The sequence below is a fragment of the Carcharhinus amblyrhynchos genome, chromosome 26, assembly GCF_965287045.1.
Source record: "Carcharhinus amblyrhynchos chromosome 26, sCarAmb.v2.hapA, whole genome shotgun sequence".
NCBI lineage: Eukaryota > Metazoa > Chordata > Chondrichthyes > Carcharhiniformes > Carcharhinidae > Carcharhinus > Carcharhinus amblyrhynchos.
In genome coordinates, this window is record NC_137349.1 from 34419674 (window position 1) to 34437402 (window position 17729).

Consider the following 17729-nt stretch of genomic DNA (forward strand, 5'->3'; position numbering starts at 1 on the left):
AATTTCTCAGAAGGCTAAGGAAATTTGGTATGTCAGCTATGACTCTCACCGATGTTTATAGGTACACCATAGAAAGCATTCTTTCTGGTTACGTCACTGCTTGGTATGGCTCCTACTCAATCCAAGACCACAAGAAACTACAAAGGACTGTGAATGAAGCCCAGTCCATCAGGCAAACCAGCTTCCCAACTATTGATTCTGTCTATACTTCCCATTGCCTTGAACTTCCCAATACAGTAAGGATACAGCTGTGTATTTCCCGTCAACCTTCTTCTGGAAGCTACTTTGAGGAAAAGAAGTGGACGTACGTTGCTACAGCTGGACCAGAATCCATTTGGATGATTGTCAATGGGTGGCCCATCCCACAATCAACGGCTAATACAGCGTCAGTCAGGAGCTTAATATGTTCTCAGCCAATATATAGCACTCAGTTAATGCCACCAGAAAAAAACACATTGCTGTTTGTGAATGGGATCTTGCTGTGCACTGCAATTTAGTTGCTGCATTCCTGACATCGCAGCAGCAACTTTACTTCAGACGTCCTTCATTGGCTGTAAAGTTTGGGGTGTCCTAAGGTCCTGAAGGGCGCTATTTAAATACCAAAAATTTCTATCCTTCACCCAGGAATCCTGCACAAGCAAATTCCCAACAACAGCGATGAGGTTAATTGCTAGCTGACCTTGTTCTTTTAGATAGGAGTTGATTGAAGAAGAGATGTCAGATATAGTGCTCCCTGAAGATTCACCATTCTTTCATTTTTACTGCCCACATCATAGAATCATAGAATTCCTACAGTGCCGAAGGAGGCCATTGAGTCCGCACTGACGTTCTGACAAGTATCTTACCCAGGCCCTCTCCCATCCAGCCCCGTAACCCTACACATTTACCATGGTTAATCCATTTACCCTATACGTCTTGGGACACTAAGGGGCATTTTTTTTTTGTTGTAACCATGGCCAGTTCACCTAACCTACACATTTTTTTGGACTGTGGGAGGAAACCAGAGCATCCTGAGGAAACACATGCAGGCATTGGGAGAATGTGCAAACTCCACACAGACAGTGACCCAAGGCCAAAATTGAACCTGGGTCCCTGGTGCTGTGAGGCAGCAGTACTAACCACTTTGCCACCGCACTGATGTGGCACATGAGCAGTCTGGCAGTGTCTCAGTTCAACGCGATGCTTCCCATCAATACATGTTAAAGATGGCAATACTTTGTAAGGTAAGAGAGGATTTGGAAGACAATGCTCCTCTAATTTCTCAGGAGGCTAAGGAAATTTGGTATGTCAGCTATGGCTCTCACCAATGTTTACAGATGCACCATTAGAAAGCATTCTTTCTGGTTGTGTCACAGCTTGGTATAGCTCCTACTCAGTTCAAGACTACAAGAAGCTACAAAGGGCCGTGAATGAAGCCCAGTCCATCGCTCAAACTAACCTCCCAACCGTTGATTCTGTCTATACTTTCCACTGCCTTGGAAAAGCAGCCAGCATAATCAAGGATTCCATATATCCCGGACATACTCTCTTCCACCTTCTTCCAAAGCGAAAAAGGTACAAAAGTCTGAGATCACGCACCAACTGACTCAAGAACAGTTTCTTCCCTGCTGCTGTCAGACTTTTGAATAGATCTACCTCGCATTAAGTTGGTCTTTCTCCACACCCGAGCTCTGACTGTAACACTACATTCTGCACTCTCTCCTTTCCTTCTCGATGAACACTATGCTTTGTCTGTATAGTGTGCAAGAAGCAATACATTTCACTGTATACTAATATATGTGACAACGATAAATCAAGTCAAATTACATGTCACATGCTGAAGCAGCAATCTCCACAAAGCAGCAACATACGACAATGCCCAGGGGTTCAGTCACTGAGCCCAGCTGCTTGCCCACATGAAGTAAACCCTCGAGACCAGTTTCATACAACTGCTGTTGGCTGCTGTTCACCAGGACTGATGGAGACCTACGAGCAGATGGCCACATGCTGGCCTGTCCAGTGGCAGCTCAGGTTGCAGGGGAAGGAAGTGAAGGAAATAGCAAACAACTCAATTAATACATTTATACTTGGGACACACAAGAGATGCATCTGTCTACTAACAAGAGAATGCTTATTATAAGGTGGACAGTCGCTCACTTTTACATTCATATCTTCTTTTAATTAGTAATGCCTCCATTATATTCAAGGCACCCCACCCATGGAGCAGCAATCACTCCTGTAAAAAGATATAAATATTAAAATCTTAGGTGTGTGTGTGCAGTTCAACGTGGTGCCATCCATGTAAGTTTGACAGCTTGTAATGACACTCTCCCAGTCAGTGGGTGGCACTGTTTTGTCTCATGGTGACACTGTGGTTAGTGTCAGGTACCTGGGTTCGAGTCCCAGCTTGGGGCATTATCTGTGCAGAGTCTGCACATTTTCTCTGTGTCTGCATGGGTTTCCTCCAAACGCTCTGGTTTCCTCCCACAGTCTGAAAGACATGCGGGTTACATGCATTGGCTATGCTAAATTCTCCCTAAGTGTACCCGAAGGGGATTTTCACAGTAACTTCATTGCAGTGTTAATGTGAGCCTATTTGTGAGTAATAAATGAACTTTGAACTTTACGTGTGATTCCAGCCCCGCAACAAAGTGGTTGGCTCTCAACTGCTCTCTGGAACGGCTTAGCAAGTCAATCACGGAAGGGCAACTGGGGATGGGCAACAAATGCTGGCCTTGAACGAATAATAAAAAACTCCTCCATGCTCCTTGGCATTTACCATAGGCAGATATCCCAATGCAGTCAGGATTTTGTTGGGAACACCCTTCAGCCATCTTTCCATCCTGGTGAATTCCTCATCTGAGTCCCTTACAGAGGAACCTTATCGTCCAGCAAGCTAACTAACTTGCTCCTGGCCTGCTTATACCTAATGTCCCACCACAATCTGCTTCTAATCTGCTCTCTATGAAGATCTGCTTCTAATCTGCTCTCTATGAAATGTGTAGCACCAGTTAACTGTGGTGAATGTGAAACCGAGTGAGGGCTTTGTATCGTCATCATCACCCACTTCCTGGGCATCAGAACACAGAAAAAAAGATTAAGGTTGTGGTGAAGGAATGTGGCAATGGGTGAACAATCAGAGAAACCTTTTCTTTTTCATACAAAGGGTTTTGGACGTCTGGAATTCTGACTCCCATCGATGCTCGTCAGTTGAGGTTTTCAAGGTGTTGTGTGTGTATGTGTGTGTGAAAGGATAGGGAATAAAGGTCGCCAAATGGAGCAGAATTCTGATGAAAGGTCATCAGCCTGCATATCATCGACCTGAAATATGAACTTTATCTCTCTCTCCACCAGTTGCTACGTGACCTGCTGAGCATTTCCGGCATGCTCTGTTTCTGTGCACCACAGGTTTACCCTTCTGTCGACTCCGGTGAAGATGGAGTGGGGGATATCAGGAAAGTTAATGACGAGCCAAGCCCCATTAGAAAATGTTCACATCGCTGCCACTTCCAGCTCTCCACTTCAGATCTGCACCATTGATACACAGAAAGAGACAACCCCGGTGGCTTCACTCACCTAACAGGGATGTACACTTTGGAATGGCCTGAGAGTTGATGTGGGGCATTTGCTGACTCACCTGGGCTGACGTTGATCTGAACTAGCAGACACGTTAACAATGTTGAAGGTGTACCTTGATCAACTCATGAACGGGAGGCAAACAGAAGGATAGAAGCCACATATTGGCGCTGTCTTGGGGGGGCTAAAGGGCCTGTTCCCATGTTATTATTTTCTCTTTGTTCTTAAGTACTGACACTAGCCCAAAAGGGTCCAATCACTCTGACCAGTATTCACTGTGAGCACTACATTAAACATTTATATTGCAGCATCACATAACACAATTTACAAGAAGACTGCTTTGAAAAGCAGTCTTCTTTAAGCAACACTTTAGTTACATTACAAATTTAAATGGTAATCTCCTACCTTAAGTGCCATAAATAACAATGTATTTTAATTACAATACAAACTGCTAGTAGTGCCTTTGTTATTACATAGAATTTCATTGTAATTCTGGTTAATTACAAGTTATCCAACTATAATTGCACTGTTAGCCACAGAACCACAATGAAATACGATATGATAGTTACGGTACTACTACGGATTAATGCTGTAATTATAAGGTTATTACATTGCTATTCACGGAACCAAACATGTTCCTTTAAGAATAGTCATTTGGTAATTAAACTGATGTGTTCTCGATGTTGTTACTTTACAGTCTTATATTTCAGTCACTCCATATGCAAGCTTCAGTTTTACCCCAGTGTAGCTGAGGCAGGAAAGCCCCATCATTTTGCCTCTCCACATTTGGATTTGGGACGCTGTGACTGCCCCGTTGCTCTTTTGAGTGTGTTCAAAATGCCAAAGTTGAGCCCAAATTCCTTTAGTGGATTTGTCTTCCGTGACGCATGTCCCAAGAAAGTATCAACCCATTTGAACCGAAATCCTATTGTGTGGCCAGTGACAATGTGGGGCTGTGAAGGCTGGAACATCAAGAGCAGGGACAAGGCTGGAATAAGAGCTTTTGAAACGAAAGGACTCAGGCAGACATTATCTCTGGGGATTGTTGTGTCACTTGAATCAGATTCATCAGTATGTACAAGAGATGAATTCCACCAAAAAAGGGTAGTTGAAGTTGTGGTTTTGTAAAAATTACAATAAATGTTAATTTTGTCATGGGTGGGTGGGTGGGGCACGGTGATGACCTAGTAGTATTATCACTAATCCAAAAACTCAGCTAATGATCTGGGGATCCGGGTTCGAATCCCACCACGGCAGTAGGTGGAATTTGAATTCCATCAATAATATCTGGAATCAAGAATCGACTGATGATGATGAGCCAGAAAAAACCCACCTGGTTCACTAATATCCCTTAGGGAAGGAAATCTGCTGTCCTTACCCAATCTGGCCCACATGTGAGTCCAGAGCCACAGCAATGTGGTTGACTCTCAACTATCCTCGGGCAACTAGGGATGGGCAATAAATGCTGGCCTAGCCAGCGATGCCCATGTCCCACAAATGAACAAAAAAAAAGACAAATTGAATAGGTTTCAGTGTTAGGGTGAACTTGTCTGAGGCAGTGATATCAAGACATATTGAGACCTATAGGTTTGGCAAGGTGTTTGAGAGGGTAGATGCTGAGATGTTGTTCCCTCTTATGGGAGAGTCTAGGACCAGTGAGCGTCACCTCAAAGTAAAGCGTTGCCCATTTAAGACAGGAATGAGGAGAATTTCTTCTCTGAGGGTAGCGAATCTGTGGAATTTATTTTACTGCAGAAGGCTGTGGAGGCTAGAATGTTCAAAGATGAGATAGACAGATTTTTAGTCAGTATGATACAGGCAGGGGTTATGTGGCTAAGTCTGGAAAGTGGAGTTGAGGATTATCATATCAGATCAGTCATGAATGGTGGCAAAGACTCAATGGGCCAAATGGCCGCCTTCAGTTCCTACATCTCTTAGTTGTATGGATGTTCACATAGCTTGAACATGTGAAGAAAACAGGAACATGAAAAGGAGGTAATGCAGGGCAAAATATCTGGAAAACATTCACTGGAAGATCCAGGATGGCGTGGCTGGATAATATGAGATCGTGAACTGATACTACTGTTGGACAGGCAGGGAGAGCAACAGAAAATAGAAATCACTGGAGACAAATAATTGAGGGTGCAGCCAACCCACAGAATGAGGATAATGGAAGAAAAAATTAAGACATTTGAAATCAATGAGGGAAGTTAAGCAGGACAATGGCTGGAGTAAGTAAGGAAGTAACATTTCAGTTTGGGTGTTAGAAGTCAACAGAGCTTTGAGGCGAAGAACGACTGAGGGAGATAAGGAGCCTTACAACTTAAAGTCATGAGAAAGAATGAGTTAGAATAGAAGGGATGATTTTTACTACAAACATGATACACTCTTCTGCTTCCCTGCATTTGTATCAGTTCCAAATAGCAGGACTCCTACTCAATTGAACAAATAACATAGAACCCATACATTGCAGAGATCATCTCACCCGGGTTCTATCCCTGTAACCCTGCATACTTGCCCCATTTATCCCCCTAATCTACACATCCTCTTGGGACACTAATAGTGGAATTTTCCAGTCCTGCCAACCACGGGAACCGTAACAGGCAGGACACGGGCTATGCAAAGGTTCGTTGAACTTGGGTGGGATTTTCCAACCTTGGGGTTGGAAAGAGCGCATCCAGAAAATCCGGCTTTAATACTCTATGACCAAATGACAATTTAGCATGGCCAATCAACCGAACCTGCACGTCTTTGCGCGTTGGGCTTCACCCATCCTGAACTGCAAAGGTAGAGGTCATTTAAGTAGATGGAGGAGGTTACCTTTTGGGCAGGCACCACTGAAGGCACGAACTGGCAAACAGAAAATTACAACACCCCTCTGTTTCTCAGAACAAGGGAGAGAGAAGCAATTGATGGGCTGAATGTTCAAGATTGCACTTTTTCCCCCTTTTCCCATGAGGAACTAGTAGGAATTCAGTAACTGACCCCCTTTGAAATCCAGGATTGTTGATAGGAAGGATATGGAGGCAGAAGCTGAGGATGGCGAGGTTGTAAAATGTCAGGCTGAGCCTGAGACAATGGTGAGGAAGAGGGCACTTGAATTTGGTGACCAGGGAACGAAATTTGTGGCAGAGCCCAAAGACACTGGACGGGGCTTCCAGTCATCCCTGCCCCGAGACAGGTAATTCCCACCTGGGATCAATGGACTTTTAAATGGTCCGCCAAATATTCCGTCTGGCCAGTGGCAATTCCTACGGCAGGTGAGACTGGAGAATTTAACCTTATGGCTTCAGTCTTTCCAATATTCAATTGGAGGAAACTACGGCTCATCAAAGATGGACACTGAAATGGATTATAGGAATAAGAGGATATTAAGATATGGCAAGAAGCAGGAGCGTTGGATTGGGATAGCGGAAAAGAAAACAGACTTTGTTTTATTTATTTGTGGGACATGGGCATCACCAGCTGGCCAGCATTTATTGTCCATCCCTAGTTGCCCAAGGGCAGTTTGAGAGTCAACCGCATTGCTGTGGCTCTGGAGTCACATACAGGCCAGACCAGGTAAGGACAGCAGATTTCCTTCCCTAAAGATCACCAGATTTTTTTTTTGACAATTGTCAATGGTTTCATGGTCATCAGTAGATTCTTAATTTCAGATTTTTTTAAAATTGAATTCAAATTCCACCAATTGCGATGACGGGATTCGAACCCGAGTCTCAGAACATCAGCTGAGTTTCTGATTAATACTACTAGGCCATCACCTCCCCAGGTTTAACACGGCAAAGTGGTTAGCACCGCTTCATAGTGCTAGGGATCTGATTCTCCACTTGAGTCAATGTCTGCGTGAAGTTTGCATGTTCCCTCCACATCTGCGTGGGTTTCCTCCGGGTGCTCCAGTCTTCTCCCACAGTCCAAAGATGTGTGGGTTAGGTGCATTGGCCATACTAAATTGCTCTTTGGTGTCCCCAGATGTGTGAATTAGAGGGATGAGTGGGGTAAAATGGGTTATGGGGAAAGGGCCTGGGTGGGATTGTTGTCAGTGCAGGCTTGATGGGCCAAATGGCCTCTTTCTGCACTGTAGAATCCTATGATTCTGTGATCTCAGCAGAAGGGCATCAGACCTGAGATACCACACCCGAGAAGTTAGCTTAGATTTTGCTGTCAAACTCCTGAGGTGGACTTTGAACCCAGAAACTGCTGACTTACAAGAAGGATGTGGAAGCATTGGAAAGGGTGCAGAGGAGGTTTACCGGGATGTTGCCTGGTATGGTGGGAAGGTCTCATGAGGAAAGGCTGAGGGACTTGAGATTGTTTTTGTTAGAGAGAGGAAGGTTAAGAGGTGACCTAATTGAGACATACAAGGTGATCAGAGGATTAGATAGGGTGGACAGTGAGAGCCTCTTTCCTCGGATGGTGATGGCTAACACGAGGGGACATAACTTTAAATTGAGGGGTGGTAATTATAAAACGGAGGTCAGAGGTAGGTTCTTTACTCAGAGGGTTGTAAGGGCGTGGAATGCCCTGCCTGCAACAGTTGTGGACTCGCCAACTTTAAGGGCGTTCAAATGGTGAATAGGCATATGGAAATATTGGAATAGTTTAGGTTAGAGGGTCATTAGATTGGTTCCACTGGTTGGTGCAACATCGAGGGCCGAAGGGCCTGTACTGCGCTGTAGTGTTCTATGTTCTATTACAGGTGGGAGTGCGACCAACTGAGGCCATGGTGAAAGAACTGATACAGACACGATGTTTCTGTACTGTATGAATCCATGATTAAATGTACACATTAAATCTCTGCCCAGTGCCGGGCAAGCTTGTGCTTGGAGAAACAGCTATATTTTCATCAATACACATATAACTTTGTACAGTAGCAGACGCCACAGGGGCCGGCTTGCTGAGCTCCTTATAGCCTGTGCTAGATGCGACTAGACTGCAGTGCTTGGGATCAGTCAGCTTTTTAAAGCAACGTAGGGAGCCCAGCAAATTCACAGTAAATCAATGCAACTGGTACCAAAGTACTCAAACCTGCAATGCGCTATTAGTTCCACTGAAGATGAGTCAGTTCTTTGAATATCATCTTACGTAATAATTATTGCAAGAAGGCTAGGCTACAATAACTGAATGTTCCACAACCCATAACTGAAGAAGCTGGACTCAATCTCCTGCAGTAACATCATTCTATGTGGATCACAAATGTTCCCTCCTCTCCTGCTACTGCGCATGTGGAAAATGTATCTCATTATTCTGAACTAAAGGCAGAATAATACTAGGCTGGTGTGGTTGGAGGAAGAAGTAAGGTTAGTCAGTGGCTGTCAAGTGGAAAGATGAGTTAATATTTGTCACCTGACGTTTGTCAAACTATATTGGGCAGCACGGTGGCGCAGTGGTTGGCACTTCTGCCTCACTGCACCATGGACTCGGGTTTGATTCCAGCCCTGGGTGGAGTTTGCACATTTTCCCAGTGTCTGCATGGGTTTCCTCTGGGAGTTCCGGTTTCCTCCCACAGTCCAAACGCGCAGGTTTGTGGATTGGCTGTGCTAAAATTGCCCCTTAGTGTCCCAAGATTTGTAGGTTAGGGGGATTTGAGGGGTAAATGCTTGTGATTATGGGGTTAGGCTGCTCTTTCAGAGAGTTAGTGCAGACTCAATGGGCAGAGTGGCTTCCTTCTGCTCTGTAGGGATGTGATTCTATATTAGACTTGGAGTAAAGGTGATCTTTCTCCCAACTCTGTTACTTTCCTCTTATCCAGGATTAATCCTTTCTTTTGTACCCTCTTGCTGTTTCTTTATTCCCCCACATGTTTCTCCATTTCAATCCTCACATTCTCTCTTGCACAGAATTAATAACCTCTGCTAATTATTCCCTGTAATCAGAAGCAACCTGGATTCAAATACCACGGACGGAGTTTTCTGTTCTGGAGATTAAGTGTGGCAGCAGGCGGGAAGCGTAACGCGTTTCCCATATGGTGACGGGGTGGACTATCACACCTGAGTTTATGCATGGAAGCTCATTGTTATTATTTAGCAAGCAGCTTCTTAGTCACGTGGCAGGATGGGCATCGATACGTCCACCCCACCACACACACACTGCCACTTTCAGTAATAGTGTACACACGTACACACACACACACACACGCAAACATGCGCGCGCACACACATACACGTGCGCACGCACATACATACACACGCGCGCGCACACACATACAAGCACGCACACGCGCGCACGCACACACATGCCTGAGCTGCCTTTCCAGCCGGCTTTTATCGCAGTCCTTGTATATCCCAAGAAGGCAAAATCCATTGATCCATCTGGGACATTACACACAAGATCCACCAGAAATGGCAATTAATTTCCGCATGCTTTAGAAGTATCCTTGTCTGAAAATAGTGTGTGGTTTCATTGTCTCTCTAAAAAGTATCACCCACCAGCAATTCAGATGACTGATGTTACATCCTTAGGCATTTTTGGCTTGTATGTCCATGTTTTAAAAACTCACAGGTCTTGTTTAAAGTTCAGCATTCACTGAGGTAATTTGGTGTTTTGTTGTCATTACTACGATGCCATGCACACACCCTCTATTTCATAGTATGCAGTGTGCTAAGCAGAAAAGATTAAAGCCAAATCAATAGCCCAAAACTAACAATCCATGTGGTGCTGTGAGCCATCAGCAGCAGCATAGCCATACAGGATGTGACCCTGAAACACTCATTTGTCACTCCCCCATTCCCATCAAGCTGAGAAATCAACATTGGTTCAATGGTTGGCTTGGATGACATTCAGGAACAACAGCAGGCATATCTCATGATGATGCAGCAGCCTAATAAAGCTGCAATACATGACTATTGTTATGAAGTTGCATATATAAGGTTCAGATGTAAATGTTAAAAAATGTTGAAACCAAGAGAAGAAAGCGTATAGCATTGTATCTTTAAAAAGCATGTATCTTTCTGTGGATTCTGTAGCAGCAGGTTTGCAACATTCAAATCCAAAGCAGCAGTCAGGGTTCCAACAGAGCAAAACAGGCTTTTGAATTGAACCAACAAGTTTAAAACAAGCGCGCAGAGACACGGGACCAATGGAATTCAAATGTGAGGTTTGTTGATAGCTTCAAGCCACTCAGATTGCAGGAATACAGTGAGGTAATTCCAGGTGTATAAACCCAAACAAGGGGAATAACTGTCAGAGTAAGCTTGCCACCTCTTTAGTCAGAAGGAGGGAGAGGCAAGGTTCTCATTTAGAATCCTGCAGTTTAATATATCTATGTTCAGAAAATCACCATCTAAAAAGAAAGAGATACCAACTCAAAGTGTTCTAGACAGAACCAACAGAGAAAAGTTCATACTTCCAACATATGCCTGGTATTATATTATTTGAGAGTGACTGCATCCTATAAGGATTTATTTTATTATTCCTGAATATAATATTCGAACAGCATTCGATTGAGGAGTTTATTCAATTTGTTAATTGTTTTAATAAAGTCACCAGTTTTAAAATAAAGACCTGTTAATTGTTCTTGATAGAGCGTGTCAGATTCCTCTTTAATTTACCAAAACCACAAGCTTCCTACTATCTCATGCACATTTGTATAAGATTAGAAGGCCAGGTTTTCCTTTGGGTTGTTCCAAAATCGTGCAGAGGGAAAAATCACCTCCGCATCATAACACTATCTACCTTCATGCTAAACACTGAAAGCAGCCAGTTACAATGGGAACACAGCTGCCCCAGCCACTTGGAGATCAGGCAAACAGCGTCATCCATACATACGTCCGTGAGAAGTCAGGAAACTAGCAGGGGAGCAGCCTTCATGAGCAATCCCATTCTCAAAGATATTGGAGCATGTTCGTCAAGAAATTGAGCTGAAGTGCTCATAATGGTCACAAATATCTTCAGTCAAAATTGGAGAGTTTTAAAAGTTTATTTATTAGTCACAAGTAAAGCTTACATTTACACTGCAATGAAATTATTGTGAAATTCCTCTAGTCACACACTCTGGCGCCTGTTCGGGTCAATGCAACTAATCAGCACATTCTTCAGACCATGGGAGGAAACCGGAGGGAACCTGCACAGGGAGAATGTGCAGACTCAGCAGAGTCACCCAAGCCAGGAAACGAACTCAGATCCCTGGTGCAATGAGACAGCAGTGCTAACCACTGTACTACCATGTCATTCTACTTTGCCTTGTCCTCATGTTTTCACCATCTTAAATGCCAGTGTTCAGCTGCTTGACCTCAATCCACATGATATTAAGAAGCAGCTATCTACATTAGTGAGAGCAATGGGATCTGATAACATCCTGAATACAATCTAGTCAATAGAATAGATGTACAGAGCTGGACGTCATAGAGTTTTACAGCACAGCAAGAGACCTCTCAGCCCATTATGCCAGCCAATAAGCACCCATCTATTCTAAGCCCATTTTCCAGCATATGATATATAGCCTTGTATGTTGTGATATCCTCGTTGCTGTCACTAAGTTATGACTTTAGTGCTGTCTAATACCCAAGACTCGGGTGACGGATTACCGGGGAGTGATCCCTACACAGTGCAGACTTACAGTCAACTCCTCCAAGCACTGGAGAGGAACCACCTGCAGTGCCTTTGCAAGATCTTCCAAACCTGGTGACAAGGGTGGCACAATGACGTTGTTGCCTCTCAGCACTAGGGTCCTGGGATCGATTCCCAACTTGGGTCACTGTCTGTGTGGAGTTTGCACGTTCTCCCCATGTCTGTGTGGGTTTCCTCCAGGTGCTCCGGTTTCTTCCCACAGCCTGAAAGATGTGCCGGTTAGGTGCATTGGCCATGCTAAATTCTCCCTCAGTGTACCCAAACAGGCGCTGGAGTGTGGTGACTAGGGGAGTTTCACAGTAACTTCACTGCAGTGTTAATGTAAGCCGACCTGTGATGAATAAATAAACTTTAAGGAAGGCAGTCCAACAGAAGCATCCTCTCTGAAACCAACCTGTCCAGCAACAAAAGACACTGGTCAAGATATGCTGCTCGTGTCGATACCAAACTCTCAAAGCAACTTTTCAATTCAGGACTTAGTCTTGACAGAGTCATTGGATCCCTACAATGCAGTAGGAGGCCATTCAGCCCATCAAGTCTGCACTGACTCGCTGACGGAGTGTCTTGCCCTGCCCAATCCCTGCAAACCCATTCCCATGAATAATCCATGTAACCTACATATCTTGAGAAACTAAAGGGCATTTTAGCATGGCCAATCAACCTAACCTGCACATCTTTGGACTGTGGGAGGAAACTGGAGCACCCGGAGGAAACCCATGCAGACGCAGGGAAAATGTGCCAACTCCGCACAGTCACCCAAGGCTGGAATCAAACCTGGGTCCCTGGTGTTATGAGGCAGCAGTGCTAACCACTGTGCCAATGTGTTGTCTCCAAAGGAGCCAGGAGACTCATAGGAGGACAACAGAAACACTTGAGACATGTTCTCCAAGATCCTGGCAGGTCCTGGCTTGTGGCTGACTGAGTTATGTGTAAAAGATTCAATTAGAAAGACACTGCATACATCAAGAGTCTTCACCAGGGGTAGGCAGAAGTGAAATTGAGGTGTCAGAGAGATTGCACACACTTCCAAACAACTCATCTACCCAACCTCCCAAGGGCCAAGAAATGGAAAGCAAGCAATTCTGGACTGTGGTAACCATGAGGACCAACGACAATGTATGTTCACTTGGCAGCTCTGGCCCAGGAGGCTGTAGGTTGACGTGTCACATGAACCTGTGCCTGTTTTGATGCTCTGTTCTCCTTTCCCCTCTACCCACCCCAAACTAGTATGAGGAGATTAAGGTCAGGGATTGTTAGTAAAGAAGAACAATCCCGTATGATCCGTATGGCTCTGCATTCAACGGTAATTGGCCTGTCAAGCTTGTTTGGTGAAAGGTTTTAACTAAATGTCCTTGGCCCAACTGAGGTGTTTTAAAATGTAGTACTTCGTCATGGAGAGGAGGCTGGATCTCGCTCTCTCTATATGTGAACCCTATGCTGTGAATATTATCTCCTTCGAACTGCAGTTGGTCCACACAGCAACACGTGGCTGCGAGAAAGACAGTCACCCTTGTTGCTGGCCTTGCTGCTATATTGCTCCCGCTCTTCCTCTTCGGGCGTCCATAGGATAGCTGCGAAAGGTGTTCCATTGCTGCAAGAAGGGCTGGACTGCAGAGAATGGCACCTAAAATCCATGGGAGGTGTAGTCACTTTCAGAATGTTAGAAATCACCAGCAAAGCAGGGAAGGAAGAAATCTTGAAAGTGTTGGTGGGCTTTCCTAACTATAGTGTCGGAATCAAGGGACCAGGACAGATTGTTCCAGAAACCGCAAAACCAGAATCTCTCAACCATTTCTACTTTGCCCCCAGTGATATAGACAGGGCCATGTCCTCCACTACGCTTCCTGAAATCAATGACAATCTCCTTTGTCTTACTGACACCGAGGGAGAGATTATTGTTGCTGTACCAGTTCACAAGATTCGCTCTCATTCCTGCACTGTGTCTCACCATTTGTTGAGATACGACACACAACAGTGTTGTCATCAGTAAGCTTGAAAATTGAGTAGGAGGGGAATTTGGCCACACAGTCAAAGATGTATAAGGAGTATAGCTGGGGGCTGGAGACACAGCTTTGTGGGGCACCGGTGTTGAGGACGATCGTGGAGGAGTTGTTGTTGCCTATCTTTACCGATTACTGTCTGTGGGTTCGGAAGTCTAGGGTCCAGCTGCAGAGGGAGGAGCCAAGCCATGAAATTTGGAGATGAGACTTATAGGAATAATGGTGTTAAAGGCTGAACTGTAGTCTATGAATAGAAGCCTGACTTGGGTGTGTTTGTTATCTAGATGTTCCCAGGGTTGAGTGTAGGGCCAAGAAGATGGCGTCTGCTGTGGACCTGTTGCAGCGATAAGTGAACCCCATAGTGGATCTGGGAGGCCGGAATTGATTTGTGCCATGACTAATCTTTCGAAACACTTCATAAAATGGGTATCAGAGCCACCGGACAATAGTTATTCAGGCATGCTGGCTGCCTTTTCTTTGGTACTGGGGTGATGTCATCTCCTTGACTCAGGTAGACACCTTAGATTGGTGTAAAGAGAGGTTGAAGATGCCTGCAAATACCCCCCACTAACTGGTCTACACAGGACCTGAGTGCTTATCCTGGTACCCCATCTGGGCCAGTCGCCTTCCATGGGTTGACTTTTGAGAAGGCTGCACTGACGTCAACAATGGTGACAAAAGCAAATTACTGTGGATGCTGGAATCTGAAACTTTTTGAAGGGTCATCTGGACTCGAAACGTCAGCTCTTTCCTCTCCTTACAGATGCTGCCAGACCTGCTGAGATTTTCCAGCACTTTCTGTTTTGGTCGGTGATAGTGATCTCGGATACAGGTTGTCCACGGCTTCCGTGATGGGGGATGTGCTCTCGCTCTTGCTCTGAGCAACCCCAAGGTGCCATTATGAATAAAGGCCAGTCCATGAGAACAGTGCCTTGTCCATAACCTAAATGCAGGTGGATATGAGACCTTCAATGATGTCATGTGGTCTCCGATGGACACATGAGAAGACTGAGTGGGTATAGGAAAGGAGTTGAATTCCTGCAGTGAGATAGTTTCCTCATTACCCCAGAGATAGGACATGGCGGTTGTCACAACTCCCATAGCTATTTTCACCTTTGTGACTATGGGCAATTGGGAGAACAGATGCATTCATTTACCTGTAAGAATTCTAAAGAGCATCGGAAATGAGAAGAAGAATTGAATTAGACTGGCTGTTTTATGGATGAGAAATACCAATGCAGACTTGAAGTGCTGACTGACCTGCTAGAACATTCAATGACTAGCTGCACAAGTGTAACCACAAACAAATCTGTCCTCCAAACTTACAGAGCACACCAACTAATTACCTGGCAATTCTAAATCTGCAACACACTTTCACACAAGGAGAGATACCTAGTATTTAATGGGAACCTTGTAACACAATGGGCATCATTCTTGCCTCTAAGTAAGAAGTTCTGGGTTGAGTCTCATCCCTGGGATTTGTCGGCTCAGGAAAATGTGTTCATAATGGAGCCAAATGGGTTAAGCACCAGTCTGCAAATCCTTCCATTGCACATTGGTGTGAGAGTGGGAGATTCCTGGTCAGCTAAAATATATGGAATTAAGAAATTACTGATGAAACCTTTGTCGATTGTTGGAAAAACCCACCTCGTTCACTAATATCCTTTAGGGAAGGAAATCTGCCACCCTGACCTGGTCTGGCCTATACGTGACTCTAGAGCCACAACAATGTGATTGTCTCTCAACTGGGCTGTGACAACTGGCATTCCTCAGGGATTCGTTTTGGGATCTTTGCTATATTTGTATTTATGATATCTATATATATATATATATATAATTTGGAGGAAAATGTAACTGGTTTAATTAGTAAGTTTGCAGACAACGCAAAGGTTGGTGGATTTGCGGATAGCGATGAGGAACATCAGAGAATACAGCAGGATGCAGATCAGTTGGAAACTTGGTGGAGAGATGGCAGATGGAGTTTAATCCGGACAGATGTGAGGTAATGCATTTTGGAAAGTCGAATACAAATAGGAAATATACAGTAAGTGGTAGAACCCAAAAGAGTATTGATAGGCAAAGGGATCTGGGTGTACAGGTACACAGGTCACTGAAAGTGGCAATGCAGGTGGAGAAGGTAGTCAAGAAGGCATATGACATGCTTGCTTCATCGGCCAGGGCATTGAGTTTAAAAATTGGCAAGTCATGTTGCTGCTTTATAGAATCTTAGTTAGGCTGCACTTGAAATATAGTGTTCAATTCTGGTCACCACATTACCAGAAGGATATGGAGGTTTTGGAGAGGGTACAGGAAAGATTTACCAGGACGTTGCCTGGTATGGAGGGAATTAGCTACGAGGAGAGGTTGGAGAAACTTGGTTTGTTCTCAAAGAAACGACGAGTGTTGAGAGGTGACCTGAAAGAAGTCTACAAGATTATGAGAGGCAAGGACAGAGTGGATAGTCAGAAGCTTTTTCCCAGGGTGGAAGAATCAATTACTAGGGGATATGGATTTAAGATTCAAGGGGCAGTGTTTAAAGGAGATGTACGAGGCAGATTTTTTTACACAGAGGGTGGTGTGTGCCTGGAACTCGTTGCCTGGAGAGTTGTGGAAGCAGATATGGTAGTGACTTTTAAGGGGCGTCTTGAATAGGATGGGAATAGAGGGATATGGTCCCCGGAAGGGTAGGAGGTTTTAGATAAGTCAGGCAGCATGGTCAGTGCAGGCTTGGAGGGTCGAAGGGCCTGTTCCTGTGCTGTAATTTTCTTTGTCCTTTGCCCTCGGGCACTAGGGATGGGCAGTAAATGCTGGTCAGCCAGCGACGCCCATATCCCATGAATGAATAAAAAAAGGATATGCAATGGAGAGAATGTTGGAGCCTTTCCCATCACTATTCATAGCTTCAGCCTGAAGCCAGCATGTAAAGTGCATGTTGCCAAAGAACTCAGACTTCCCGAATGAGCTATAATACATCATTGCTTTGTTATTTGCCTTTTACCATCTTTGAACTAAATGAAATTTCCCACATGTGAACCTTCCTCCCCATTTCCTTGCAGCTTGCACTTACAGCACTGGCCATTTCATTAAGAATTTATTGGTTCTGCATGTTTGTTTTAACGCTCGTGATTCAGGAGGACAGAAGGGTGAGAAGGAGAAAGTGCGGCTTATCCTCTGACAGTGTGAAGGCTGTTGCTACAGCAATGGTAGTGAGGAAATGGCAAGTAAGGCTGCTTTGATCCCTTGGTGAGCAGAAATGAACTTGTTAGAATCAGAATTATGAAGTGCGTGATTACAAGAGCTGGAAAATGGCAGACCGATTAATAGGAATGAAAATCATTGTCCACCTCCAAGAATTGATTTAATTATGTTTTAGTCCAGTTCCAACAATCCACTTAATTTGTTTTACTTTAACACATTTTTTTTTAATTTGATTCCATCCAAAAAAAAATCAAATTGAATCCAATTCATTGTCCCAAGAAGAGAAACAAACCAGATCCACATTGACAGGATGAGGCATTGCAGCCCACTCTGGGCTTCATCCAATACTTCATCTCAGCCAAAAGGCCGAGATGGCTTTGAAAAATTGCATCAAGCAACATCTTGGTTAAA